This window comes from Protopterus annectens, chromosome 1.part0, assembly GCF_019279795.1.
Source record: "Protopterus annectens isolate FY-2018-M chromosome 1.part0, PAN1.0, whole genome shotgun sequence".
Lineage (NCBI taxonomy): Eukaryota > Metazoa > Chordata > Ceratodontiformes > Protopteridae > Protopterus > Protopterus annectens.
In genome coordinates, this window is record NC_056725.1 from 444,893,565 (window position 1) to 444,913,494 (window position 19,930).

The following is a 19,930-nucleotide window of genomic DNA, read 5'->3' on the forward strand; positions in this document are numbered from 1 at the left end:
ATTTATTAGGACACAGCATTTATTTTTTGTTATTTGTTTCGAGTATTACAATATGTTATCAAACATAAATACTCAGTGAGTACTCACTAGATTGTGTAAATACTCAGTGGGTTGTGTACCCCAACATGTTATCCAATGTAAGTACTTACTGTGTGTTTTTTGTTGTTTTGAAGTAGTTGCGTTAAAATGTATACTTTATTTTGCTAATGGCCTTTTTCACTGTGGTAAAGATTCTGCAAAGATAACACCAACTACTTGATTATCATAATAATTAGATAATGAATCAATTAATTAAATAAACAAGCAAATGTATACCTTACGTTCACAGTATTCATGTCATCCTGCATTCCCTTCCTACTTCACCTTTTCCTAGGTATTAGTATGTTGCATATTTTTTAATTATGTTATATGAAGACAGTTGTGAAAAATAAGCTGAACTTTCTGCATTCAGATGTGCATATGAAGCTTAGCACACATTTTATTTTTTACCTACATGTTAACCAAGTAAGCCTAATAGATAAATTGCCCACTTTCAGGAGCAACCCATGAGAAATGTCTGGGTAAGTGGCTTGCCCAGAGTCACCTTGTAAGCTGATAAAGGAAGAATGAATCAAACCCTGTACCACTTTGCTAACTGCTAGTCATTCACAGCATGATAAACATTTTGCAGTTTTTATCTGTAAAGAAGATGACAACATATGAAACTCCAACAAAGAAAAACATATGTATCAAGTATATATGATGCAAACACGACAGTTATTTGTTATTTTCCATGGAGTTGGTGTTTCTGTTTAAAGTAGGCTATATTATTAACCATTGAAATGTTCAGCAACATACATGGATGGAATTTATATGCAAGTAATACTTAGGCACAATATTAACAGCACATTACAGTGTTTTGTAGTCTGCAGACACATTAAATAACATGCTGACTTATAAACCAAAAAATGATTTGAAATGTACATTCATGTATTTCAGTCCCATGATAATATACTCAGTCTTTCTTTTCCTTAACATAATAAACAACAAATGAGCAGCCTGTCCAAATGGCGAATAATGTCACAGATACTGAAGTTAATGTTATCACAAAACAAGAAATATATATATCACAAGTATGTGCTAGCATAGTAACAGTCTCCATTTCCTGGCTTAGCTTTTTTTATAAAGAAAAAGGTAATAGCAACATGGATCAGAAATACGCATGCCATAATGACACAAGCCTGTAATAATCCAGGCAATATATTCTGTCCTTCACATGGTTAATGCTGGCTGCCATTGCATAGAAATATACAAAATTCACTAAGCCATGCCACATAAAGCTGCAAGGCAAATTTTGCAACAACTTGTAAAGGAGCAACAACTTTCCTCTAGTCCTAGATGGCACAATGAGTTTCCCAGTCAGAAATACTGTATTTCTGCCTCACAATTATGTTGGCAACTTGTTCTGAAGAATTTCATTTTACTACTTTTCAACATTTTTCTGTATACCTTGATTCTGAGCAGAACTTGTTTTAGAAATGACTACACCCACCAATGATATCATTTTCAGTCACCTCTAAATAATCAAGTCTACCTTGAACTCATTTTTGTTTCTTTTTTGTTCTCGCATGATGTGGGTATCCCCCCTTTCTTTGTGTATTCTTATTTTTCCAGTTCTTGGCTAACAGTAAAACCCATTTTATCCATTCATTCCCTTATTTTGGCCTGGTTCATAACTCTCATTATCCCTCATCTTCATTCAGGCCAGGGGATAAGAAGCGAGCTTTGGTGGGGTGTTGCCCATTGCAAGGGCAGGTTTTGTATATTTAGCTTTTCTTCTTAGCGGTGATGTGCTTGGCCACCTATGCAGCTTCTCCAGTACAATACATGCATGTCTTGAATGCAGAGGTGCATCTCCAGTCCATTGTTGCATGCCATGCCCACATTACACCAGGAGGTGTCAGCACTGCAGAAGACCAGACTACCATACTTTTCCCAAGATGAGAGAGTTGACATTTCTCAGTCATTGTCACCTCCCATCACTGTCTCTTCCAGGATGAAGTCCCTTACTGACCTTGGATTATCTAGGTCACAGTCTAGGCTTTATTTCTTTGGCAACACAGCTAGTGTAAAACATTTATTTATTTGACATTTGTTTACCAGGAAATTCTGACAGGGCATGAGCCTATTTTCAGCGGAGGCCTGGGGAGAAAAGCTCCATACACAAAAGCAAAATTACATAGATACAAAGCAAAATTACATAGATACAAAGATTGCAAAACTAGTTACAAAGCCAATAAGATACTTCATAGATATCATTAGATTCACAATAAAAGACAGAGCACATTTTTATAAATACATTAGTTAATGCAATCTTATAATAGAGTGCACCCGAAGAACAAATTGAACGAGGATGTGGTAGGAGAGAGAATTACAGAGGAGAAAAAAAAAGGGGCGATAGGTGGAAGGTATTAAAGGGGAGATGGTGGGGTAAATGTAGGGAAAAGGAAGTGGAGAAATAAGACAGAAGACAAATTAGTGTAGAGGAAAAAAACAGTCAAAGAATAAGGAATAAGAGTAAATAGTTTAAGGGCTGGGTAGAGAGAGGCTAGTATTAGGGGAGTTAGTGGGGGATAGGGGGTGACAGATGAGATGTAATAGCAGGAAAAAATAAATAATTATAAAAATAATAATTTAGGGTAGAAAGCTGTATGATTTCAACTAATAGACAAGGAGTGGTATGAGTTGGCCAGGGCTAGAGCATGAGCACAGACAATTGTTAAAAGGTGACTCTTGAGCATTTTTTTGAAGTTTGCAAGATTAACTGCAGTTCTCATAGTTTGAGAGACTGTGTTCCAGATTTTGGAAATATGGTATGAGTACTATTGTTGGATTTGGATAGTTGTAGTATAGATTGATTACAGGAACATAGGACCCAAATATTGGTATAGGGTTGGAGTAGATTTTGGAGGGCAGGGTTTTTTTCAGGTTGGTGTATCATTCTGTGGGCCATGATGAGCTTCGTATAAGTTAAGTGATGGGGTAATTCTAACCAGTTGAGATGTTGCAGAGCAGAGCAGTAGTGGGATCTGTGTGGGGAAGTTGTAGTACATTTGGCTATTTTGTTGCAGCAGACTTCTAGTTTTCCTAAATCTGTTTTATTTACATTGGTAAGAATGGGGGAGGCATAAAGGGCAGTGCAGTGGTGCAGTGGTTAACATTGTCACCTCACAGCAAGAGGTTCTCCGGTTCGATTCTCGGCTGGGGTGCCTTCTCTGTGGAGTTTGCATGTTCTCCCTGTGTTCATGTGGGTTTCCTCCGGGTACTCCGATTTCCTCCCACATTCCAAAGACATGCATCTGGAGCATTTCTCCCCAGGCCTCTGCTGAAAGCAGGCTCTGTGGAACCTAGTCGGACTTTCCCAGTCAACAAATGATAAATAAATAAATAAAGGAGAGTAGGTGGGTTCTGGCAATTGCCTGTTTTGCAGTGTTGGTTAGAAATGGTTTGCTTCTGAATGGTGCTCCTAGTTTTATATGTGCTTTCTTGATAATCTGAGATACATATATGTCAAATTTCATATTATTGTCGATTACAGCAGTTAGAAGTTCTGTTTGGGATATTATAGTTATAATGGTATTATTAGAGGAAAAGGTATGAATTGAAGGTGGACAGTGTATGGCTTTAGTGGGTGGAAAGAGCATATTTGGGTTAAGCATCAATTGCAAGTTTGAGAGCCAGGACTCCAAAGCAGAGAAGGCCTGCTGTGTTGTGTCCTTAAGTTGTTATGAGGTAGGAGCAGTGTTAAGTGTAGAATCATCTACATACTGAGCAGGAGAGGCAAGGTGGGTAGGACTGTGAAGTTTATTAGTAGAAATACTGAGGGGAAGGGCTCCTAGAATTGAACCCTGGGGAACCCCCGTGGTAACAGGCACTAGAGGAGAGAGATCTTGTTGCCATTTAACAGCTTGTTGTTGACCAGTTAGATAACTTTCGAACCATGCAAGAGAAGAGTGGCTGAGTTTTAGGTCAGAGAGTTCAGTTAGAAGTTTCTGGTGGGAGACAGTATCAAAACCTTTGTACAGATCCAGGAATATGGAAGATACTAGTTTACCTTAATTTCTGTATTGATTAATGGTATTAGTAAAACTTATAAGGGCAGTAGTCGTGCTATAGTTGGTATGGAATCCATGTTGGGTGTCCGATAGTAGATTGTTAGAAAAGAGATAGTCTACGAGTTGGGTATGTATGTGTTTTTCTAGTATTTTGGGGAGATAAAATAGCTATAGGTCTATAATTGGAGAGTTTGGTTGAGTTACCTCCTTTGTGTAGTCGGATTATGTATATTTTCCAAATAAGTGAAATATGGTGTTCTGAGATAGAGTGGTTAATGAGAATGCAGAAAGGATAGGAGATGGTGTCAGCTGCTAGTTTAAAATATTTTGTTGACAAGTTGTCAGCAGCTGTGGCTGCAGGTTTAAGTTTACTGAGCATTTTTTATGGTATTGGTTTGAACAGGTTACTAGCTTCATTAAGTGCTAAAAGGATGGTTAGAGGAGCAGAGATATTGTTTTTTGAAAGTGATGTTATGGAATCAGTAAAGTGTATGTTAAATTGTGTTGCAATATTATCTTTATTATTTGTGGTTGATGGGGTTGGTGTCGAAGGTTGACAGGGCAGGAGGAGTTTTTTAATTGCTGACCAGAATTTCTGTGGGTTGTTATGGTGTTTTTGCTGAATATCAATGTAGCAGTTTTTTTTTTGTCTAGTTTAATCTGCATTTTGGCTTGATTTCTAAGTTATTAGGAAGATTCATGACTTTGAGGGAACATGGGTGAGATTCTTAGCTAGGTTTATAAGGCCCTCCGGGCCAATAGCCTAGTATCATCCTATGAGCCTATGAACCTATGAACCTATGATTGACTTGAGTTCTGGTGATATGACATTGGGCCCAGGCTTTATCTCTGAGTTTAAGTAGTTGTTCTTTCCTTTATTAGCCATGGGGCATAATTTGATTTTGCTCTTGTAGTTCTACTTGGTGCTAGTTTGTTTAGTATGCTGAGAAAAGTGGTATTGAAATAGTCTTTGGCAATATCAAGGGGTGAAGTCTTAAGTGGAGTCCAGTTACAGAGTTGCAGGGAGGAAATGAAGGTGTAAACATTAAAGTCTTTTTTGTTACTAATCTGTTGATGGTATTTTTGGGGGGGGATTAATACATTGCCTAAGTAGGTAGGTTAGAAGGTGGTCACTGATGCTGTCAGAGAGACAGCCTAAGTGATGAGAGTGGGATGGTTTGTTGGTTAAGATACAGTCTAGAATAGCTTGCCTTTTGGAGGTTTTGTCTACTCTGGTTGCAGTTTGTATTACTTGGGTGAAGCCGTGCAAGTTGATAAAGTTAGTGGGGTTTTCTGAGTTGCAAGGGAACCAAGCAGTGTTAAAGTCACCCATTATGATTGTTTCATGAGGAAAAGTTAAGGATGACCAGTGGAGAATGTCTTCAATTTTAGTGAGGTTATTTGCTCACTACTTAAAACATGAATTGCTTCAGTTTCTAATTGCCACTTTTGACATATTGCCATGCTGTAAAGATCCTCTTCTGGCATATCATCCAATATACTTGTGTTTGCAAGGTGTCCTGGTTGTGCAAGTATGTGAACAATATAAATAACATCGTTTTCCTTTTCTTATCAGTTTATCAGTAGCTTGCAGGGACATAGAAAGTGTGTTTGAAGTTGTACACCAGCTTCTACACCAACTTTCAGAATGCAACCCACTAGGACAGTGTATGTTTCCAGTCAGCATACTTTTCCTGTACAGTGACAAGCACACACACACACACACACACACACACACACACACACACACACACACACACACACATATATATATATATATGGTTCTACCTCACATAAACGAAACCCCAAAACACCGACAACGCAATCACCAAAACCACATAACCGACAGTACAAAAACACGAAATCCCACATGCCCGACAACGAAATAACCGACGGTACACAAACACGAAACCTCATACACTGCACACACCACAATCAACAAACAAAACACATTCCCCGTCCAAAAACCACATACACAACACAAGCACACCAAAATCCCTACAAATCCATACTAAACCTCACATACACAACTACCTACAACCCTAACCCAAACCCTAACCCTAAGGTCCGTCACTACCGCACACTTACCTGGCCTGCTCCCTAACCCTAACTCACTTATCCGCCCTAACCCAAACACAATCACTACTGCACACTTACCTGACCCGCTCCCTAACCCTAACTCACTTATCCCGCCCCTAACCCAAACACAATCACTACCGCACACTTACCTGACCCGCTCCCTAACCCTAACTCACTTAACCCACCCCTATCCCCACAGACCATCAATATCCACACTTACCTTACTCGCACCCTAACGTCCGTCACTACCGCATACTTACACAGCCTTTTCCCATGTCGGCATCCTCGGCGTCGGTGCTTTCATCCGTCGGGTCGGTCTTCTGCACTGTCGATCTTCTGGGTCCCGTCGCGTCGGTCTTCTGAGCTGTCGATCTTCTGGGGCTCACGATTTCTGTGTCGATGTTCCGGCGTGTCGTTTAAGTGAGGTAGAACCGTATATATATATATATATATATATATATATGTGTGTGTGTGTTGTTGTTGAGTCTTTTGGCTTTTCCCAGTTAGGGGTCGCCACAGCGGAACTCCGGTCCGCTAATGATTGGCAGTAGATTTTTACATGCCGAGTTGCCAGCCCTGACGCACAACCTTCAATGAAGGTACACCCATTCACATATGTCGCCACACAGAAGATGCTTTAGCTCAGAATCGAACAGGACAACGTCTTATATATGGTCTATATTATAACATCAAAGTCTAAAAACTTCAAATGTTATAATATCGACCCATTCAATCGAAACACCAGAAAACCAAACAGTAAGAATAGCAAATTTTTTCCCAGGGAAAACATTCGCTGTTCCGACAAACACACACACAACTCAAGCACACCAAAATAAATAATCCACACGCATACTCTTCACGAAACTCTACACTAAACCATACATACACCACTAGCTACCCACTTACCTTAACCCAACCCTAACCCTAAGGTCCCTAACTATCGCAGACTCACCTTACCCCCTCCCTAACTCTAACTCACCTACCCCACCCTAACCCTCATATCCACACAATCGCACATTTACCTCACCCACGCCCTAACCCTAACTCACCTAACCCAAGCCCAATCGCACACTCACCTTCATTCGCACACTTACCTTAAACCGGTCCGTAACCTTCGCTCCACAGTTGAGGAAATAGCGAAGCTGCAGAAACAGCCCACTGAATACTTTCCCAGGGAAAGTATTCAGTGTTCTGCAGCTTAGCTATTTTAAGCATTCACTCTACTAGGTTCAATATTATAACATTCAAAGTTTTTAGACTTTGATGTTATAATATAGAGCATATATATATATATATATATATATATATATATATATATATATATATATATAGGTTTATCATTAAAATGTTGCCATGCAATTGCACGGCTATGAAGTATTCGAACAACAGATGTACGAATACTTCATATGTGTGCAGGTTACATGAGCGAACATCATATTTGCAAATGGACTGTGTATTCGCAAATATAATGTTTGCTCATGTAAAGGGATCATAGTACAGTGCGGTTAGGGAAATGCATCCCTTTCCTCACTGAAGTGCGATCTCGGAGTTGGAATATTAAGTTAGGGGGGTGTGGGGAGTGCAGCCCCCCACAGGGGGGTGCAGGGGGGCTTGCCCCCCTGCATAAACGGGATGTTAGGTGTAGGGATTAGGGAGTTACAGTAAGGGTGGCATTGTTGTTAATGTCGTAAAATGTCATTGTCGACATTTTTGCCATTAACGGCTGTTTTTTGATAATAAGGCTGTTCGGTTAGTTGTGGTGTCGGTACAACACTTCGCTGTTTCGTACCTTTGTTTTTAACTTTCGACATATTGATAGTAAACCATATATATATATATATATATATATATATATATATATATATATACATATATACATATGTGTGTGTATAATATATATATATATATATATATATATATATATAAATACGTGCACATAATCACTGAAATAGGTACAAAAATAGAAAAAATTACTTTTTATCTAGTATATTTTTGTCAGAGGAAGGAAAACACTTTAATTGACACAATAACAGAAATCACTGATCTTGGACACCCCAGAAAGCCCAATCAAGTGGGAAGATTTCCTCCATTCTTCTTTACTTACTACTTTCTCTGTGGTCATACAAGGTTGGGGAAAGGGTAAATACTATTGCAAAGAAGCTGCTTACATATTGTACATCACACAACTTTGTTGAATTGTATTTGCTGTCTGAAAAACGTCCACCAATAAGAAACAAAAAATTCAAGAAATCCACATAGAAAAATGCAAAGCAAATGATTTAGAAATGTAGCAGTGGACACCTCATAACGGACATGTAACACCTCGGTGGGCTGTCTCTGTGGCCATGCTAAATGCTAATAAGGCATTCTGGGAGGGACACATATGTTAATTAGCCATGTCCTCTCCCCCAGAAATGCCTGCTGTAAGCCATCTATGCAGTTGAGTGATTCAGAGAATCTCTCAGCAGTTTAAATTAACATGGCCACTCACAGATGCATGTGTTAATAAACGTGGCCAAAAGCTCATGTTCACCCTTCATGATAGAGGTAAGTGCAGGGCAGTTTAGCAGACAATGTTGGAGGTATGTGCATGTATGTATGTGAGAGGCCATATATGTGTGTGCATCTGTCTGGGAAGTAGAAGCAGGCGGTTAACCAGAGGTTAAGCAGGGCACATGTATGTGTGTGTGTGTGTGTGTGTGTGTGTGTGTGTGTGTGTGTGTGTGTGTGTGTGTGTGTGTGTGTGTGTGTTTATGGGAGAATAGGGGACTGTGTCTGTGAGTGTGATCGTGTGTATTTGTGAGCTTGTGTTTGTGTGTGCATAAATGTGTGACTCTATGTGTATGTACAGGAGGGTGTCACAACTTCACATTCCCCACAGACTAATGAGCAAATCCTGCAATATTTAGGGGGGACCAGTAGTCACCAGGAATTATCTTCATAATGTGCCTTAATGGTGATTATTTAAAAAAGTCAGGGAAATGCTAGACAACAGAGATAAACATCACAATATTCCTTAAAGGCACTTACTGACAACAAAAGATGATGTGGGTAGTAGGAATCACTAAACATCAGGAACAATCTCCATAGTCTGCTTTAAAAACACTTATTAAAAAAAAAATCAGAGGATATGGGGGGCATTAGACACCAAGGATAATTTTCAGAATGCCTTAAAAGCAATAAAAGAGTTTCAGTCCTTACACTCTCCCAATGAGGATATTAGTCCAATAGGATTAGGAGAAATAATAACTAAAATTAAAAGAAAATGGAGACTAGGGTAAGTCTCCAAGCCCTGTACACATAATACAGGAAGCAGCATTATTAACCAACTATATTAACCCATACACTAGTGTAGTAATGATTTTTTGTCAATATAGTAAGGATCTCGAGCACTACTCAAGGACAGCAACATGTCAAGAGATACAAGGGAGAGGGAGAAAATACCTATAAGATACCTCTCTACCTCATGAAGCAAGAATTTGGACAAAGCCAAAAATAATGTGGAGATCTGAAAGATCCCACAGTTATGGATTGATTTGAATTATTTCTCTTATAAACTTATAAAGTTGCTAGAATAACAGCTTTTACATTTACTAAAGGATATGAAAAGCCTGATATTCAAATATCTGTATTATGTACAAACAGAAGTCCTCAATGCTTTGTCAGAAAACCATGAATTTTAAGAGGCAAAGAAAAAAATATTAGGCTAAAATCTGAACACTCACCAAAAATCAGCACAGTTGAGATTTATGCCTATAACAGGCAACAGCAAAAGTGCCCTCTAAAATTAGCGACAGTGAGATGAATGGGGGTGTCCATGTACGGTGAAGTTTTTGGACAGTAATAACACCAGATGACACTGGGGAGTATTTTAAAATGTGACAGAAACTTAATGGGGCAACAGGTCTAGCATTGCAAAATATTTTCTTGTCAGTAAGTGGACTAAAACTCTAATGTCAGCCATTATTGACTGACTGATTTGGTTGGAAAAACATAAAAGGAGAAATCTGGGACATTTTGAAAACTCAGGGACAGGTATGGAGTTTGTGATGAGGGTGTGGGGGTATGTGTGCGTGTGAGCATGCCAGCACATCTGAATTTTTGTATGTGTGAATGAGGGTGGGTGCCTTATGAGATGTATGGGCTACCAGTGTTAATTATCACAGGAACATGCTGATTAATACTAGTGGTTACACCACGAAATTCAAAGACATCCAAATTAGCCAATAACCAGGTCTTTCTTCATTGCAACTAATGTGCCTCTGAATTCCAAATCACTGTACCATGTAAACAACCCCTTTTTACTACAGCTCTTACAACCAGTACTGGGGTTGTTTCTAAACCTTCTACTAAAACTAAAAAGCAACCCAACATAAAACTAAAAAAATCACCAAAAATAATCTATTTTGCAGACAAATGGATCTCAAAACTACAGCTTTTATTAGAGTAGTACTGAAAAAAATGAACTTGAAACAATGGCATGCCACCTAACAAAATATGCAATTATAAACCAAATCGAACGCATAAAAACTAAAGGAGGTAGTGTATCAATATTCATTAAAGATAAACATACCACCAGACAGGTTACACAGCATGACTCCCTGGAGTTACTACAGGTAGAATTGACTGTTGGGAAGACCCCTCTACAAGTCATTGCCAGCTATAGGACCACCACCATAAACCAAGACATCCATTTGGCCTACTTGGATCTACTTGAGTCAATCAAGATACAACCAAACACCCTGGTTTTAGGTGACTTTAATTACTCGGCCATTAACTGGGTAAGTTATACATGCTCAGACTCTTTTACCAAATGGTTCCTGGATTTCATTAATTCCAATACCCTGGATCAGCTGGTTGACACCTCCACAAGGGGCATATATATCCTAGATCTGGTGCTCACCAACATGGGAGACCATTGCACCACTCCCAGTGTTCAGCCCTCCCTGGTGAGATCTGACCACAAATCAGTCTCGCTAGAAGTCACTATAACACGAGACCCCTCCCCACGTAGGAGCAACCAGACTAAAAAACTTCTCCAAGGCCAATTATAACCTCTTAAGAAATGGCATAAATAGTAAATAGCTTCATAGCCCCCCCTTACCGAGGAAACTGGTGCCTATTCTGGGTAATACACTAATGCTTTATACAAGCATCTGTACAAATGTACTGACTCTGCCATACCAGACAGGACCAGAGTAAGATCTTCAAAGAAGAACAAGCCTGCCTGATGGACATCTGCCATTAACAGGCTATACAATAAGAGGAGGAAATTGCTGTCTAAGAGTAGGGAGGAATGGTCTCGAAACTGGAAATACTCCATCCTCAACTTAAACAAGCAAATAAGACTTCTTGGAAGGCCCCCCAATGCCAACTACGAATCCCAGTTGGCTACCCAAACTAAGGACAACCATATGTCATTCTTTAGTTACAACTGTAACCTTAAAGGTAAGTCCCAGATTTGCACTGAACTTGTAGTTATTGGCACTACATATATGGAGCCTGTGGATATAGTAAACCTGCTGGCTCACAGGTTCAGTGAAAATGTCACCCTCCTCTCCCCACCACTCATACACCAAAGCATCCCTACCACCTGCCCACCATCTAGTATCTTTAAGGAGAAGGTCTTAAGTGGCCTGTCTAAGTCCAAAAACACAGCCTCTGTGGTACCAAATAACATCCTAGGCTGTGTTCTACATGAGTTAAAACAGGAATTAGCAAAGCCCCTGGGTTCTCTCTTCACTCACAGTCTTTGCACTGGCTTTGTTCTAATGGAATTGAAAACAGCTACTGTCATCCCTTTTGCACAAAGGGGGTGCAGCCACCAACCCTGGGGACTATACACCTATTAGCTTGACGAGCCTTATCTGCAAGGCCATTGAGTAAATCATCATGGACTTTATCAACAAAGACATAGAAAACCTCCAAATCTTGACGCCACCCAGTTTGGCTTTGTCAAAAGGAGATCATGCCTGTTAAACTTAGTGGACTTGGTGCATACAGCCTACTTAGACTTAGCCAAGGCTTTTGACACAATTTCCTACTCAGGCATCATTGACAAATTCAGCAAGTTATGTATCAACTCCTATATTGTCAGGTGGGTTGCAAACTGGCTCACTGAGAGAACTCATACAGTCAAAATAGGGGACTGCCCATCCTACAGCAGACCCATAACCAGTGGGGTTCCACAGGCATCAGTTCTGGGACCTCTACTGTCCAGAATCCACTTCTCCAAAGTCCAGGCAAAAACTAAAGGCCTGTAACTGACAAAATTTGACGATAACAGCAAACTGGGAGCAGTCATTGAGTCCCCAAATGATGTCAACATCCTGCAAGATGGACTTACACAGATTAATAATTTGTGCCAAAGTCATGGTCTAAAACTTAATGCAAAAAAATGCATTATCATCCCATTCAGCAAGGGTGAAGTGCTTCCAAACTACCACATCAATAACAACACCCTAAGCATGCAGTCAGTGGTGACAGACCTGGGCACAGCAACTTTACCTTTGATTGCCATGTCTCCATGGTGGTAAGGAGGGCATTTTATATTGCTCATTTCATAAATAAGGGCATTGCCTCCAGAAAAAAGGCAGTTATAACTCCCCTGTACTCCTCCCTCATCAGACAAATAATGGAGTATAACATCCCCTTTGGTATGTACCTTTCTAAACGCTTTCAACAATTAGAGAATCCACAATGGTTTATTACAAAGAAAAATCAAGGTCTTCAGCTCATGTCATATGTGTTCAGACTAAAATTGCTGCAACTTTACTACATGTCATATGGACTTCTCAGAGAGACCTGTGCCTCGCATAGAAAACTATCTCTGACACCGCTTTAATGAAAATGCTGCACACTCACAAGTCTAATGGCACGTGGGTCACTTGTACTAAGGACCTTAACCAGGTATGCGACATCAACAGAACCTGCTGGAGGGACAGATTGGTCTCTCACAGGGTAACTCACCTTTGGAACAAGCTTCCATTTCATGTTAACCAGAGCCCCTTGATGACCCTATTTAAGTGTAATTTGGATGATTGGATGGGTAACCAGAAATTCATCCTGGGGGTTCCACCTTTGTCCCTCTTGAACAGGGACAATAGGTGCTGATACCAGTGACTACTTCAGATTGACACTCATGGGAACAAGGGTTAAACTTGGCTAGGCTTGTATGGGCCCTTGGACCATTAGCCTAGTAACCTCCTATGATCCTATGATCCTATGTTAAGCATGCTCATTGTGATGTACATGCTATATAAATTAAATTACTGTAAACATTCTCAATGGGACAGTCTTGCTATATGCCTTACTGTACTCTTCCAGAAAGGTGAGGTCTAAGTTTGACAGAAGCAAATCATCAAAAGGAAACTATAAGAAAAAGAGAAAGCTACAAAGCTCAATAACTCATTACAAACATACCTGTTCCATCCATAAAGATTTCTCTCCACTGTACATTAACTAACTGAACTAACTAAATAAACTCCTTACACTGGAGACTGCATTGGCAAATACTTATCTTTGCAGCTCTGAGAACTATTAGAGCTTGCATGTGTACTGGCCCATTCTGTACGGTTCTTGTAGGTGTGCTTCCAATATTCTGATCTATGGTTTGTGCTTTTGCAAATCTTGGAAGGTATTTTCCCTCATTCCTGACCTGATGTTATTTCTGTGGTATCGGGTGGATTTTTTTACAGTGCTGAAACAGCTTTTTACTTTTTTTGTTTATTTGATTTTTTTTTGGGGGGGGGTTGTGACATAGCATGAAGGCTATGTCAGAATCATTTTTAATGTTTACTTTTTTCTTTTTTAGCAGTGTAGAATCTACTGTTGTTTGCTATGAAGATGTACAATCTCATGATCCAATTGTAAGCAATTTTGCTCTTTAATCTGTTGCAAAGATCAATGTAAAAATGTTAAAAGGCAGGGCATTCCAAATGATTGTGACAATGTTTAATATTAAAATGTCTCTTTAGTCTCCTATTTCTTCTTCAAAGATTGCTATGAAAGGTCTCAGATCCAGTAACAGGAAATCTTTATGAAGAGTAAGGTACATGTCAAATTTCAGCAACCTGCCTTACCAAGGCTATTCAGTGTAAGTGTTAACACTGTTATTAAATGAAAAATAACTGAGTCATTCAGATAATGCTGTGAATACCAAGCTATATTCACATTACTGGAAAACTGATAATTAGAATAAAATTAAAAATAATAATAATAATTACAGAATATAAAAAAGAAAGAATGACCCTTTAAAGCAGCTCCAGTGCTAACCATAGGTAGTATTCCTGGGATACGGTTTAGAGGAATAGACTAAAAATTGTTGCTGTGCATTTTTTTTTTTAGATATTTTGACTCTCTACATTAGCTGTTCCCTAAGGCTTTTCCTCATCCACTTGGTTCCCCAGGATTAACTTCAGTATATGTTTAGGGTATGTGATGAGACTTAGGCAACCTTTGGTAGCACCATACTGCTTCTGGGAAGTGTTTTTGTCCTAATCCACACACCCACCCTTCCCATACTGTTTCAGGGGTTGGCATGCAATGGAGTCTGCAGTGTATTCTCCCAAAATTCTGTGTGTGACTTAGCCAGAGCACTGTCCCCCCATATAGACAACACCCATTGTGCAACCTCAGCCTCCTCCAGGGATCAGCCATAATGGTGCATCTCAATATTTGCTCCACCCTACCCCAGATTGTGCCTACCCCTCCAACCTACCAGACCTCTCAGATGTCCAAGCCACTAATAGAACTTGAGTCACCCAGTCCAGAGTCAGGCCTTTATCCCTGTAGGCCATCAGCACAGACTTTTTGTTGAGTCTAACATCATCATCATCATCATCATCATCAGCCCCCTTTCTCCCCTTTTTTTACATGGGGTCAGGGTATGGTGTTAACTGTCGCCAACTCTCTCGATTCAGTACCACACTCCTGCTTTCTTCAACACTCATGCCTGACTGTCACAGATCTTCTTTCACGCAATCCATCCACCTCTTTGCTGGATGTCCTTGCTTCCTCTTACCTTCTTCCTGTCTGTCACAAATCTTCCTCACCAGATTGTCTTCTGCTTTTCTACACATCTGCCCAAACAACCATAATCTGTTCTCTTTGATCTTTTCCTGTGTTTTGAAAAGATCAAAGTTGATTCTAACATACACCAATTATTCAAACTCTTTTGGCTTTAATAATCCATGGAAACTGTTATAGTCTTCTTAAAACCATTGCCTTATTAAAGTACAGTAATTATTTCCATTCATATATCTCAAAATTCTGAGCAAGGCAAATCATAAAGTTATGCTAGCTATCAAAAAGCGATGAGCACTTTCATTGAAAAGTGCTAGGCTTTCTCAGAGTATGCTTCCAGAGAACTAATTCCTGTTATAAGTCCATATATCAATTAGTTGCAGGACTGACCAGTACAACTCTGGGTGTGTTTGCCAAGGGAAGGGGTAATGTGTGTGTGTGTGTGTGTGTGTGTGTGTGTGTGTGTGTGTGTGTGTGTGTGTGTGTGTGTGTGTGTGTGTGTGTGTGTGTGTGTCTGTGTGTGTGTGTGTCTGTGTGTGGTGTGATTTCTGTGGTCAAGGCATTCCATTAATTTGTGGGTGATTGATCAAAATGCAGGGTTAGAAATGTCCAAGGGATTCAAATGAGTGTAAACAGTATTCTAGTTAGTTGTTTAATATCACTAGTACTGTTTTTGCATACTGGTGATGTTCTGGGTTTCTGATGACTAACACCTGAAAAGAAGTGTCAGACTAGGGACACTTGTATGTCTTAAGGGTAATGATTGAGGGTTGGGGATAATCACACATAAGTAAATATTCAGGTGATTGAAGACTCTGGGTTGTGATGCAGAGTAATCTGAGTCAGTCTTCTACACACTGGCAGTGTGTCCATGTTGGGATGTCAGCTTAGGACAGACACCTTTTATGGTCTGAAGTAGCTACTGCTGTATCCCTAAGGGCTTATGGCTAGTTGATCCTACTTATTTTAGAGGTTGCTCTGTTCAACTGGATGAAATGTTTTCTTTCTAGTTATAGTCTAGGGATTGCCTTAGACCAAAGTGTTAGAAGGTGAAAGGCTGAAATTACAGTATGGAACTTTTGGCATATATCTTAATGAATCAGTAGTCGGGATATTGCCATTTTTACTGTAAGTGGCATTAGGGAGAAACATTTTGCCTTGCCTATGCAGGTAAAAAAAAAGATGCCTGGCTGGCCAGGTATAAATTTTGAAGAGCTTCAGGTGGCACAGTAGCCCTATGTATACTTTAGTCTTTGGTATGAAATGCAATGACCCATTATTGGAAAGCATGCCTGAGGCACTACCCTTTCTGGGAAAAATAGTTTCCTGATTGTATCATCCATGTTTGGGTATCAGTTGAGTTAGGAATGCTAGATAAGGTTGCTATTTAAGGACAGGAACTACCAATAACTATAATAATAAATGTATATAAACTTGGACCAAAATAGAATTTTATGCAGATAAACTTTGCAGTTGAAAACCTCTATATAGTTCAGCATTATAAAATGAAAATAAAATGAAAATGCAATTAGCCTGAACAACTGGCAATGTGAAGGCAGTCCAACTAAACTAACTTAAACCATCCTACATTCTTAACTGAACATCAATAACTTAAACCAGAAACATCCTCTCAGTTTGTGGTTGAAAAGGGTTAATAGACAAGTCCACTTACTTGGTGAACAAATAATAAAAATAATAATAATAATAATAATTAACAATTAAGCAAGCCTATATTCCCAGTTTGAAGTATGTATATTGATATTATGGTGTCAAATTCACTACCTTTTCTGTTAAAGATGGCTTCTCCATTACTTCCAATATGTCAGGTTGTAAATTCTGAAGATAAATAAGGATTTAGCATCTCAAAGGTATAACAGGTAGCTTTGAACATCCATGTAAAAAGTGTAAGTAATAGGACATTGCTTACTGAAAATCAAGGTATATGAAACCTAGGTATACCTCTCAACTATTTTTGATTTTAATGAATGTCTCTGATTTCTGCCTCATAATTTGCCTTGTCCTTCACAAAAATTTAGAATTTTTGTTAAATATCTGAAGATTACAATCAGTCAATAATGCCAAACATTAGAGTTTCAGACTTCCTGTTCTTCAGAGAATGCACATTGAAGCAAAACCTGTTGTTCTACTAACTTTCTATGTGAATTAGAGTAATATTTTTAAAAAATTTCTTGAACTGGGGTCTTTGAACATCGTTATTTTGGCTTTGTCCCTGATTGTTGGACAAAGAAGTCCAGAGCTATGATTTTCTTAGTCACTGTGCTTAAACCTTATAGGTGAAAATTTATTTAGACAGTCATTCTCACCATGTGTAGGGAAATCTAACTAGCTCCTCAATCCAGGCCAAAATCCTAACAATGGTCTGCTCCAGAGTGGAATCCTTCCTTTTACAAGAATGATGCCTTGGCAGAAAGAAAAGATAACTGGCTTCAAAAATTGGATAAATAGTTGGTAAAGTTGCAGGGATTCCAGTATGCATCAACATGAGAATGAGATGCTCAGCAATCCTACTTGTTTTACAAAGGATGGCCTGCACCTCTCATTCTAAGGCTTCTACTTACTGGCTAAAGGATCTGCTACCCCCCTTATTGCCCTTTATTAGGCAGAGTCCAGCTAATAAGCATCCCAACATAACTAACATATCAAATCCAAAATGGGATCATATTAATATGACTCTGCTCAATGCCAGAAGGCCCCAAAACAAACTGCCTGACTTTCAGCTTCTCCTGCATTTGGAGCATATCCATTCATTTTCCCTTTGGGAAAAAAACATGTATCCGTGAATTACCATATAGGTGGCAGTACACTAAACACCGAAAGTGTGATAAGAGACTTAGGGACACAGGTGGACAGTGGTCTCACCTTCGATAACCACATCGCCACAACAGTCAGGAAATCCTTCTATGTGGCACACCTCATCACTAAGGGCTTTTCATCCAGAAAAAAGGAGGTCATTGTCCCACTGTACTCATCCCTCATTAGACCCATATAGAGTACAACACCCCATTTGGTATGTACCTCACAAGACTACTGCAACAACTGGAAAGGCCGCATAAATACCTCACTAAAAGAATCACAGGCCTAAAGCAGATGCCCTACGCTGACCTCCTTAAAAAACTCCAGATATACTCTGTCGCATATCGTCTACTCAGAGGCGATCTCTGCTTAACATACAAGACCATGTCAAACCCAGAGCTGTTGGACATGCTACACTTAAAGAAATCCCAATCCCTCAGAGCCACACGCTCCAGGGATCTAAACCTTGTCATCACAATAAACAAAACATGCTGGAGGGATAGGTTCCTGACCCAGAGACTCCCCAGACTCTGGAATAGATTGCCCATACATGTCATGCAGAGTGCCTCTTTGGCCCTCTTCAAAAGGAACCTTGATGATTGGATGGGAGAAAGGAAATTCACCCCGGGGATCACGTCAGTTGCCCTGCTAGACAGGAGACCAGGGAAGTAAATAGTGTGGGAAGAAATAGCCAGGGAATTGTTATGGCTAGGCTTGTATAGGCCCTAGGGCTGATAGCCTAGTACCAACCTATGAACCTATGAACCTATTTATTTGCTTATTTATTTATTTATATTTGTTTACAAGGTAGAGCACTTATCGAGCACGACCAATTATAGACTCAGCATGGGTTGAATACATAAAAAGTAATTTATGAAGAATAAGCGTACATGCAAGAAAAATAAATACGGCATAGACAATGTTACAGCAGTAGGTTAAGATGACACACCTGGATATGATAACATATAGAGACAGATAAATTATGTCCTTCAATATATATCTGTTTATATATAACTATATATATATATATATATATATATATATATATATATATATATATATACATAATGCAAAGAATTGAAATTTAAACAAATATTTGTACGTATAATAGATGAATGCAAAGTTGAATAGTATAGTTAGTGTGAGTACACTTACTCTAGTAAGTGATGTAGAAAGGTTACTGTGATATTGTGTTCATATTTACATAAAACAGTAATATATGCAACAACATTTAGTTACAGAAAAGTTGAGTATGACATTAGCAGCTGCTATATTGCTTATCTATGTAATATGTCCTGCATTTAAATTTGTATTTCTTCTTCAAAAACTGTTTGAGTTGGGGATAGATGTGGGAGTATTCAGAAATATCCTCTCCTTTTCAAAGTACTCCATTAGGACACAACTTCACCTCCTGCTATGGAACTCATTGCAGCAACTCCACCATACATCCTTGGAATCAATCCAGACTAGTCCCAACTTCTCAAACTCCTGAAAATAAACTACACTGCTATGCCAACAACTTATCTGTCCTGGCCACCAAGCTCTGGCAGTCCCGTAGAGAATACTTAACAGAGTGCACCAGTGCACTTCTCCTTTAAGATGCCTGCTTAGTACAGAAGTCCTATACTCCATAATATGTGATTTTACTCTGAAGAGAAGCGCTGAACATGCATAAGTGTTACTGAGTTATTTGTGTGCCCCTATTTATTTCAATAGGAGGAAATTTATGCAAGAGGAAGATAGGCAGCTGCACTTCACACAAATTACCAGTCCAGGAAGAAATTGGTACATGTGTTTATAGAAAGGTGTGCAAGTGTGTGTCTGTCTCTTGTGTTTCTAGGTATATAGAGAGTGTGTGTGTGTGTGTGTGTGTGTGTGTGTGTGTGTGTGTGTGTGTGTGTGTGTGTGTGTGTGTGTGT